This window comes from Fringilla coelebs, assembly GCF_963513975.1.
Source record: "Fringilla coelebs genome assembly, chromosome: 6".
NCBI lineage: Eukaryota > Metazoa > Chordata > Aves > Passeriformes > Fringillidae > Fringilla > Fringilla coelebs.
The window spans coordinates 63,135,697-63,147,776 of NC_140034.1; positions in this window are offsets into that span (position 1 = coordinate 63,135,697).

Consider the following 12,080-nt stretch of genomic DNA (forward strand, 5'->3'; position numbering starts at 1 on the left):
TCTCAGTTATCTGCTGCAGAGAAAAGTCCCAAAAAGGGCTGCAGTTTCTTGCTCCCCTAACAGAAATCTGGTGAAGAAGCCCTGTGTGGGGCAGTGGGTTTCTGACATCAGTACAATTCCAGCTCTCAGGGGGCCAGTGGAGGATTGTGCTGGGAAAGGCTGATCACAGGAGCTGGTGGAAGCACATTTATGGGTGTGCTCAGCCAACAAGGGCTCCTTTGGCTTTTCCCTTGCACTGCTCTGTTTGAACATGTCGCTGTTTAATATGCCGGGAGGGAGTTTGGGAACTGACTTCTGTAGGATAATCTGGGATTCTTGGCCTTTGGCACACGGCACGGTTCTTGAAATCATCGTCACAGCTTCCCCCTGCGTAAAGCAAACAAGGCCTGACTGGCTAAGGTGGAGAACTTGAGCATATGTATAAGTTGAGGCTTTGCCTAGGGGAGAAAAATTTTGATTCTGTGTAAGAGGGTATTAAGCTACTAAAACCACTGTTAGATTTAAAAATTATTTAATCAATAGGCTTTTCATTTTCCATTTCCAGTCCCCTGGCTGAGCAATCTGTCAGGATATCAATGCCATAACTTATTTACACACTTTGCTAAATCCTGCAAATGCAAGATTTGACATTTCATTTTTCTCTTACTCATTCCAGGCTCCCCTTTGCAATCATGCCTGATTGAGCATTACCAGGAAATCAGAAATGTGGAGCCAGACTGGTACTGAGCAGTACAAGCTAAGGTGCCTGGCTGCTTGCTCTGTTCTATTCCCAAATATGAACTATGGACAGCTGAAGAGAGGGCTGAAGAGAGCAAGTCTTGAAGCATGATTTGTTGTCACACCTTTTCTACTCCTGTGGAGAAAGGAGGACATGAATATGATTAATTAATCTCTCTCCATCTCTGACACAAGCCGGTACTCTGGGTAAAGGACTTACAATATTATTATTATTATTGTTGTTGTTGTTGTTGTTGTTGTTGTCATCATTATAATTATGGAAGAGTTGCTGTTTAAAAGCGGAACAGAAATTCTCTGCAATATCTTAAAAGGCCCATTATTGACTCTATGAAATATCACCCACTATATTTATCATTAACATATGACACACTCATGCAAAATATTTTCTCAGGAAAGTAAAAATACTCAGGGAAATCTATGAAATAAAACAGTCCTGGGTGTAAAAAGTGATTAGGAAAAGGCCAGTGACGTTTTAATTATTTAGCATAGCAACAATTCTGACTAGAGGGAAGAAACAGAGAGCAGGGTAACAAGTGAGGGAGGGGAACTGTTGTTGTATGGAATGGAAATCCTGAAGGGAGTTTGCCATTATTTGAATTGGGTTTTTTATTGTTTTAAGAACAGGAGAAAAAAAATAGAGAGGAAAAATGCACAAAAGTATTTTAATGTGGAAGATTTGCTTTTCCTGTCTGTTGTTATATTCTGTTCGGTGCTGCATCATGTTATATCTGTATGTGTGCTTCCACGTCTCATTATCTGATGGTCTTTAAGAAAATATGAGAACTTGAGAACAAAAAGCCAAACAAAGCCCACATTTGCTCTTGCCAAATTTTATCTCTTTAATATAGGAGGATAATCGTGAATATGTTCACTGTGTGCTTAAATATACTCCTTCTGTTTCTCAAATTATAATTAGCTTTTAACAATCCCCACCCCCACCAAATCAACATATCCAAGTATTTTCCTCTGCTTTATGAAGCTAAAGGCTCTGCAGAGCATAAGGTAGATTCCTGTCTCCCCAAACACTTGTCACTTCAGTACTCCAGCACATTGCTCTGGACAGAATTCGTTTTTGCCACTTGCGATTCAGTGGGAAAATCTTCCCTGGACCTCAGCAAAAGCCCCAAGCCTGGGGCTGATTTGGCAAGGTCAGACTGAAAACATCTCTCCACACTTACTTAGAGCAAGGCACGGCTCTAACCCTGCTTTGTCCAGCTGTCAGAGGCCTGAAGTGGGAAGTAGCTCAGGCACAAAGACGGAGAGATTGATCAACTAGAAATACATCCATCGGAACTTGGGGGCTGAGATGTCTCGGATCCTCCTCTCCAGGCTTTTCAGCAACCATCCCTGCCAGAAATACAACAAACACCCATTCTTTTATTAGCCCCTTTGGTATCTAATAAGGCTCTGTTTGACAGCTCCAGCTTCTGGATTCCTGCTGCAGCAGCCTGCTCCTGCTTGGATGCTCTTAAGATAGGAGTCCGTGGGGGTGGGACCTGTTAAACACAGAAATACTAGGAAAAATGGGCTCAGAAATGTCCCTCTTCAGTGGGAGGTGGGAAAGAAAGTTCAATTGAGCTACTCTACTGCTCTCATGAATCCAGGAGAGAAAACCCATGAGGATAACTTAGGACTTTAGAGAGAGAAAATTTAGGAGTTCAAAGTCACTGTGTCTGTTTGAAGGCAAGGCCAGTTCTGTCATGCCTTGCTCACCTCTGACAGATTCAGAAATTACGGCTGTACCCCCCACAAATCCTGAAATCTGGTAAAAGGTGTGCAGAGCCTGATCACCAGTTCTTGGGCAAGAATTGTTCAGCCAGCACTGAGGAAATTTTGTTTCCTGATTTGTGAACTGAAAAGATGAATTTGGGATGAAACAGGAAATCCTATGAAAACCCATGTGCAGAAGATTTTCTGACTGGCCGCAAGAGGCTATCAAAATCGGAGCAAAATTTTCCTTCCATCTATGCTTTCTTAAAACCCACAAGTGCCAGAGCATAACTCAGAGCTCTAACTTGGAAAATGGAGAGATGCCCTGAACTTTGAGTCAGGAGCAAGAGAAAAACCAAAATTATAAAAAACTGTGGTTAGGAGTACTCTTCCCCATTTAAAAACATCCTAAAACCATCAGTGACCTTGAGACAGAGAAGTTCTTTTCCCTTAAACTCTCCAATTTGTCAGCCAGTCTTCAGTCTTTAGGGTGTGCCCTATGCCTTCATCCTTATTTCTTGGACAATCTGATCTATCTGCCTTTGGGGCAGATAACCTCAAAATGTTGGCACTCCGGGAAAATTGAATGGACTTGCTTCCAGAAGGGAAATTTGCCCAAACAACAAGGAAGTGCTTTTGAATGTACTGACTAATTATCCCTGCTTCTTTTTTAATATATCTTGCATTGTTTCATACAGAATTAGCACATTTCCAGAAGTATTTAATGATCCCATTCTTATTCTTGAATGATTTTACCTCGAAGTCTGTAACTTGGGTATTGGGTACCCCTGAAAACAATTGGACCCAAGACTACCAGCTGGTTGGAGACTGCTTTATTCTGTGTGTCTTACCACCAAATATTCTGGGAAGGTCACTACCAGACCCACGAGACATAAGGGAGAGCTTTGAAATCTCTGCTTCATAGTGGTATTCTTTATAGTACTTCCCTTAGTGGCAAGCTTGCAGCAATGTTTTTAAAAAAAAAAGGTAATTAAGACATTACATCAATCAAAGAAGCTAATCAGAACAAAATGCTGATTTCTGTCTCCTGTTCTGTTTCTCTTTGGATGGAGAGCAGTTGCTGATATGTGCGCTGGACTTCTAATCCTTTAATGGGGGCACAGGCTTTTGAAGACTCCCTCTCAGAGGTGCTATTACCAAATATATGCTTCTAATTTAACTTCTCATGCCATATTACAGTAGCCTGAAGCAATTTTAGGTGTTGGGTTTGTGAGAAAAGCCCAATGTTGATGTTTATCAGATGACCTTTTAAAGGGTAATGTGGGGGTTATCCATTGGCATGATTAAGACCATATGTAGGTGACTTTTCCCAGGCATTTCTTCCCGCTTTTCAAAATCCCATCTATTTTTACCCGAATTCAGCCAGGTACCTTTAATCTCTGGAATGTTTATGGGCATGACAAAATGAGACTGAAACAAAGCATTTACTCCTTCGGAGTAATTTCTATTAGAAAAGTCAGGAAAATTTTCCTGCATGCGTATCTAGTGTCAACACAAAGATATTGTGGATAAACTCCAACTTTCTTTTAATTTCGACCCTTTCAGATATTTATAGCAGTTTTCCTTTCCCTCCTCTGCTGCATTGTCCCTTTTTGCAAAGATTTCTTGAAAGACTGTGGAGAACTGACTTTTCTCTGTGAGATTCAGCTTTTAGTGACCTTGCAGGGATGTCCTGCTATGAAGCTGCTGAGAGACAGGGATTGGAAGAATCCATTATCTGTGCTACAGACAAGGACAGAGGACAAATCTCCCTTGATGTTGTGCCTGTGAGAGCATAATTTTTGCCATTTTGGAAGCTCAGTATTTTCCTCATGGCTCGTTGTCTTGGTAGAAAGCAGTTGCTAATGTTTCCTTCAAGTCTCTGAAAATATATTTCTAACATGTATTGTGTTTTGTTCTTTTTTCTTTAGCTCTTTACAGACTGAAGATCTTTCAGTTAGTGGGTCTCAGCACCATCAGCTGGTACTGCTTAAAGGGATGCCATGGTAAGATTCACTGCAAAGCATGGGTGGAGATAAAAAGGTGAGTATGGTGCTTAAATGTGAGCCAGAGAAGTGGGTGATGAGGCAGGAACTACAAACCCTTTTAGGGGAGGAAACAGGGCAAGGACCTTATGAAGACTTTAGGTTTTTTCAATGAATTGGGACTTTTGTTCATGTAAGTAGTTTTTATGACTCAGTATTTTGAGGTAAGGTTACAGCCTGGACTATCTAAAATAAACGCATCTTGGAGCAGTTCAATATTGAGAAGCTGATGATATTTTAAGTTTTTCTTCCCCAGATTCATAATTTATTATTGGAAAGTATTAATTACTCCTCTGCCACCAACCATCCAAGTGCTGAGACATGCTTAGGAGATACAGGTGAGAAAAAAACTCGAGACTCAAAATTATGTATGTGTTGCCTTCAGAAAGAAATTAGGGGAGAGATATGTGTGATATCCTAAAAGGTACTAATAACAGAGAAAAAAAAACATTTGTTTCTCCTGATGTATTAAAGGGTTTTGTCTAAGTATCAGATACTTATTAAAGCTTAGTTTATGTGAAGGTAAACTGCAGTCAGACTCAAATTCTCGTACTTACTTATGACGTGACACAGTGAAAAGTTGGGACTGTGACGTAAGAGCAAGGAAATCCTGTCACTCAATTCCATTTGGAATGCTCTGATCTAGTGCTGTGTTTACAGCAGAGAGTGCAGTCCTGGTTTCCCTGGGGGTGGGATGGTTGTGTCTCACAATCAGGTGCCATTTCATGACCACCTTCCATCATGTATCAGCCTGGGGTTATGGAGGGCACAGGCAAAATCAGGGCACTCACATCCAGTTGCTGCGGCAGCGGATCCTGCGAGGCCTGCCTGTTGCAAAGGCCAAAACCAGCTTCCCCACCTCTCTTCCCGTGGGGGACAAAGCCAGTGGTGTTGGAGGCACGTCCTGCAGGCTGAGCACTGCACGGGAGCCGTCACCTCGCACGGCCAGCACGCACCACACGCTGAGCCCCCACGGGAATGGGCTCGGGAGGCAGAGCTCCTCACCAGCTCAGCCTGCAAAGGCAGAGAGCTGCCCTGCCGAGTTCTGGGACAGCACTCCTGTGGCTTGGGCACCGCTAGCATTTCACCCGGCTGTGAACCTAGGGCAGCTCATGGCCTGCCTCTTCCAGAGCACTGGGAGGCTTTCAGGTGTTGGAAGGGTTTGTGAAAGCACAATAACTGCAGAGGCCAGCAGTCAGGTTTTACCTTTTCCACGGTAGTTACACCAGCTCCTTTTCTGGGAAAACATTGCACAGGTTGGGGCTTTGCTGGAGAATACTTCTAGATCTCCCCTTAGCCTAAATGTATGAATTATATTCAAATAGCACAGGAATAGCTTGTCCATAAATTCTGGTTAACAACAGCCATGAATATTATCTCATCAGTTATACTTCCCTCCCTGCCTATGTTCCCCGGTAGCTTGCAAAAGCTATCACCATAAAATTTAGGGTGGGATTTAACATTGGAATTTGGGCTCCTTAATGTGAAAGGAGGCTTTGAAAATCTCTGTCTTAGCAAACACCAGCTAATAATAATGATAACAATAATAGAGATAAGCTGATTCATATCTCCCCACCCAAAATATTTATATAATGAATTATTTAATTGTATTTTATCTTCTGATGAGTGGGTTGGTAGCCTTTGCTTTGCGACAGACCCGGAGGAGCTATCGTGCAGTCTGATGCCAAGAATATGTGTTATTTCGTATTCTGTTATTTGCTTTGTGTTTAAGGTGTTGAGAGGAAATTCCCCAGCAATCAGCCCTAAGTGGTTTTGCAGTGAGCAAGTCTTTCAGTGCTTGAACATCACTTAGTAGAGGAGGGGGGAAAGAAAAAATCCCTTTATTTGCTTTTTGTAATTCAGAAATTTGCCATATATCTAAAGAAAAGCGTTTAAAAAAAAAAAAAGGCAAGCCCAAACATTTGAGTGTACCCAAATTAATTCTCGTGTCACTTCATCTGCCTAATTGGGCCTAAAAATAGCCTGTGGGAAGGAGGACCAGCAGCCTTGAATGTCTGAAGCAATTTGTATCAATTATTTCCCAAGCAAGTGAAAGCCCTTGCCTGAGTGCCTCCATTAGCCAGGTGTCAGAGCTCTGTGTTTTCATTCCAGGCTTTTCTCTGGGAACGAGGTGTGCGCACACCAAAAAGCACCACGGAGGAACTGGAGCCTTGGCAGGACCAGGAGGGTGCCCAGAGCAGCTCTGCAAGGAAAGTGAGTGCCTTCACTCCTCTGTCATCACCAGTCCCTGAGAGGCATCACCACCCACCAACAGTTCCTTGAGATAAGGCCGAGCCAGCTGGGAGAAGAAAGCCTTTGATATTCCCTGCCTTGCTGAGTAAGTATGCCATAACAATAATACTTTGAACTTTTACAGCACCTTTTCATACCAGGGGCTGAGTGCTCCACAAACATTCATTCCCCAAGCCTCGTACCGCCCATTTGAGGAAACCTTTTTTTCTTTTTCATTGTACCACTCTCTCAGGCCAGACCTTCCAAAGAGCTCAGTGCCCATTTTGCTGGCACCAGAGAAATTGTTTCCTTTGTGTTGCCTTAGATACCTGTGGCCAATATCCATCATGTTTACCCAGCTCCTGCCCCAAAATGCTTACTGCTAGACTTCTCAGGTCTGCAAAAATTGAGCTAAAAAACTTGTGAACTGCTTTGTCTCCTGCTGATAACCCTCAGAGCTCCCCCATGAGAACTTTTTTGACAAATCAAAATTCCATCAACCCTCCACCCTGTTTTAGTCAGACCCTTCTGTTTTCTGTAGCCAGATTTCTTTTTAGCTGATGTAAAACCTTACCAAAAAAAAAAAAAAGTAGATGCATTTGTTTTGTTCATCAGAGGTATTTTCTGTGATGCTCTTTTGTTTGGAAACCGAGCAAGAACCTACTTGTCTCAGACAGAGACATACAATAGATAAATAAAAAGAGAGATGCTGCATCCCAGATAGGCATTGTCTTGTGCTGTGCTACTTCAGGCAACAGGATTAAACTTTGATTTTCATCTCCTGTCTGCATTCTCAGTGAGAAAATACAGTCAAGGCCAATTTTGTAGTTGATCTATCTCTATGGAAAGTTGATTCCAAAGTGGTGCCAAATGTCAGTGAAGAACAGGTCAGGTTTTCACAGTAACATCAAGAGAATCTTCCAGGGAGAGTGAGCTAAGAGTGCACTCTGCAGCCCAGAGGAAAATATAGGTGCCATGCAGTCCCTGGTGCATTTGGGGAGTACACACATTTTATTTTCTCAAAGGACATCACCTGTACAAGCATTCACAGCTTTCATCTCTACCCCTGCCCCTTGTCTGGCCAGAGCATCCAAAGGGTAAAGCCTTTACATGGGAGCGTTTGAGTCCTGCTCCAAAGTCAAACAATCCTCTGATGCCTTCAGCTCTTATGTCCCCTAATGCAAGAATATCAATAAATCCCCTTGGTCTGTTTAATTCTGGGGCAAGGTAGCTATGTGAGCTGGAAATACAGCTAACAGCTTATTTCTCTTCCTAAAGTATGCCAGAGTCTTTGGCCATTCAAATCCCATGAATCTGAGGCAAGTAATTCATACACTTGTTGCAGCGACCCTGATTGCTGAAAATTGGAATGTAAACTTCAAACATAGGGTTGCTTATCCAAGCCAAGTTTCTAATCTTTTGAGATTTGCCCATCACAAATCATAAGTGCAAAGTGGAAAAATGGGGGAAATCTGGAGTGATGGAGCCTAGCTAAAAGCTATCAAATACATCATCTCTTCAAGTAAGGCTGGAATAGCATGGAAAGGGCCTGATATAACATGGAATATAGCCTGCTGATCAGTTGAACTTCCTTTAACATGTATCCCTGGGAAAAGAGAGAGACACTAAAGCCTAAATGTGGAAAAAAAATTAAAAGAGAGAGAGACAGGCAGAAGCAGCAGAACTGTTTGAACAGTCTTTGAACTGCTTGAAAGATATGCCCCTCACCTCACTTCCTTAACTTTCCCTGTAAGCCAACAGCTGCATTCCTCACAGCTCATGTCTGGAGCGGGCCCACGGAGGTGGCTGGACACCTAGGAACAACACTGACACTGACAGGGGGGGTGCAGGGAAGGTGCAAATCTTTTGCCATGTGTGTAGGTATGTAATCACTTAGCAGATAATCTCAGATTCTGTAAAGACAGTCATTCATTTTAAAACAAAGGTGACTGCTGCCAGGAAACTGATCAGTTTATAACTTAGCTTTAGCTCTCAAAAAGTCCTCACCATTAAAGATTTGTGTAAATCAGAATAGCCCCACCTTCCTTTCAACCCAGAGCATCCATGTCATCTGACTGAGCTTCTCTGTCACTGTCACCACAGTGTGACTGTCCTCCCTCTAAACCAGCCGTGCATCAATAAGGCAGTGGAAGGTGAAATGATAGAAATCAATCTGCCTCTCATTAGTGGGATGAATAGAAGTGCTCTGGGGAGAGGGATCGATGAGTGGGTGAGGAGATGTGTTAGGAACTGGTTAAAAGAGTGATTGAAGAAGGATGTTAATACTTTTTTTCAGATAGTTTGGAATAAGCTTTGGAGGACTTTTGGATAATGGTGTCTCAAGTGAACAGTGTCACCTACACTCCAAGTATAAACACTGCTTGATAAAACGAGCTCAGGGGAGATGTTTCATGTGAGGCAGGTGCCTTTATGTTTTTAGAGATTTCAGAGAGTTTTCAAGTAAGAACTACACATTTTCCTCTAATGAGCATGGGTGTTTGTAGTTTGCGCTGGAACTGAGCCACTGAACACACACAAATATTCTGTAGGCATAAGATATGTGTGTATTTATGTTTGCCTGTGCTCAGGCACACGCAAGCCCACACAAATAGCAGGAGAGCCACTTATACATATTTATTTCCCTTTTTTCTACTAGGTAGCATATTCATTGCTGCATTTGTAGCCCAAATACTCACAAGGAGGAAAAAGTCGTTTCCCTATAAGCAGAAATAGAGATGAGGAAATGTTTCACTCTGGATGCAGTGAGCATAAAGTGTGGTATTGAAGCAGTTCTGGAACAGGCAGTGTGGACACAAGAAGAGATCTTTTCCCAGGCCTGAGCACCTTGCATTTCTCACAACACAAATATGGCATTGCTGCTTCTGGGATCGTGGCCAGCTCATTGCAGTGCAGCACTCCAGAGGGAGGCAAGGCAATTTGCCCCAACACCTTTTCCATCTTGCTGCCTCACTCAACTGCTGCTGTTACAGATGGCCAACATTTGTGTCTTAAACATTTATCCTGCAAAACAGAGACTTGTATGAAAAGTATTTGGTGCGCCAAAATATTTTCCTTAAGTTTAAATTTTCATCTTGTCTCGCTCTTCAGGAAACATTTTCAAATTTTAGATGTTGTTTTTTCTCCTTTTTGTCATCTTCCTTCTGTCTCACACTCTGTTTTCTGAACACAGTAGGTATTTGCCAATGTTGAAGGGTTTGGTGGGAGGGTAATTTTCTCCTTTTTGTTCCCACTTATTTTATTATTTTTCCAGTTATTCAAGGCTTTACCTATATTGTTAGTGTAGTGCATTAAAAGTTTGACTAGCACAGGATCTCAGCTTCCTATCACACGTCTCAACGAAATAAGTACAAGGCAAAAGATTATATTAGAATCATCTTTTTTTTCTCCTTTATCTGAAGATTGTAAGATTGCTAAATAGATGTAAAAATACTAAGCATTTCTTAAAATTTTGACATTGAAGTTTTCCATGCAGTCAGTGGCAGATGGAAACTATTACTGGGAAAGAAACAGAAGCGAAAAGTTTTACAAATATTTTGGGTAAAGGAATACAATTTGTCTCAATTTGAATTCTGAAATATAAAAGACTTGAAAATTAAATGAGTATTTAGAAAACTCCACTTGTTGTCTCTGTGCCTTGTACATGCAAGTTGAGGGCAGGGTCTAGATGGGCTTTGGCTGAAAAGCAGCGCTTCAAGTTCACAAGACACCAAGAAACCTCATCTCTTCACACTCAGGTTACTTCCCAAGATCAGACCAAGACATGGAGCTTTCAAACTCTTGGTGAGCTGAAATTTCTGAGAACATTTTCTTACGAATGCAGCAGAACATGTTGCTCCTAAAACAAAGCCTGTCTGCTCAGAGCTCCGGATTCCTAGGCCTGCAGCAGTCCTCAAGGAATCAAGATGTACATGTTTTTCTGCTGAGTGTATTTGAGATGTCCCAGTTTATTTTTGACAGGACTTGTTGCCAGGCTCAGTGTCAGCATCTAGAAATCGAGATGAGATCCTTCAGCACAGTGAATCTGTATTTTACATCTTGACTGTTTCAAAAAAAAAAGCCTGGAGTGGGTGGACTTTGCACCACTCTGCTTCAGGTAGCCAAGATTCTGTTTAAAGATTATATTAGAGGTTTTGACCGATTTCAAGGCTCACCCTGAATCCTACTTGTGTCTCATGCTTTTTGCTTGTGGGTTCAGCATTTTGTCGTGACCTCTGATCCTGCAGAGGTACTATGAGAAAAGGGATGGGTTCTGCCTGTCCTTCCAAGAGGTTTGTAATATTAAGGAAAAGCTTGTTACAAGAAAGAGAATATACAGGGATGACAAGTAATTACTCTCAGAATATAAGACAAGTAATTACTCTCAGAATATAAACAAGGTGTTTATTCCCATGCAGAGAAGTGGATCAGCTGTTTCACCAGGAAGGGTCAGGTTTTTATGTGTGTCTTCCTATGACATCCATGGGCACTGTTCCTTGGGAGCAGTTCTGGAAAGCTGCTGTTGCATTTCTGAGCGTCTGAATGATGGTTACACCGCCACGTGTGCAAATAGCCGCTGCTGCCAGGATTGTATCATTTGTGGCTGTTATCAGAAGGTGGTGGTTTTGGGCCATCCATGTGAAAGATGGGAAAGGCTGCCAGGGGTCTGGCTCTCCCCGTGGTTGCACCCAAGCCCCCAAGAGCAGCGGGGCTGGGGGGAGGAGCACAGGGTGGTGGTCACCCTGGTTATCCCACTGGGAGCGGGAACGGCAGCAGCAGCTTGGCCACGGAGCAACGCTGGAGGAAACGCAGAACAATCGGCAGGGAAATCCAACCCAAAATAACAAGCTGGCCTTCACGAAAAGGAAAGGTCACTGTTTGAAAGCCACTATTTGAGAGCTGGGAGGGGTTAAAAAAGAGTGAGCGGAGGCGACTCAATGCCTCTGCAGCTCCAAAGAATTCCTTTTTTATAAGGGAAACAATGCAGGAGAACAATGTGGATACTTGCAGCGCTTTCGAGGCAGTAGATTTTTTTCTTTATAGAAAATAAATTGGAACTGCTTCCATAAACAAGAGGCATTGGCTACAGAAGAAAGCGGGAGCTTTTGTGGAGATTTAAAAATAACCAAAAGTAAGGAGCGCGCTGGCAAAGCGTTCTGTTTTCTCAGCATTGCACGGAAAACAGCCTCAGAGACTGAGAAAGAGAAAGGCTACGAAAGCAGATTGGGAGACATAATGTGGTAAACTTCAGATCTGCCAGATTTTGTTTTGGGAGCCAATGTTTGATGATAGGTTACCTCATGATGGGAATTGGATTGCAGACTTTGCCAGCTCTTTACCCAAACATCTAAAATCTTT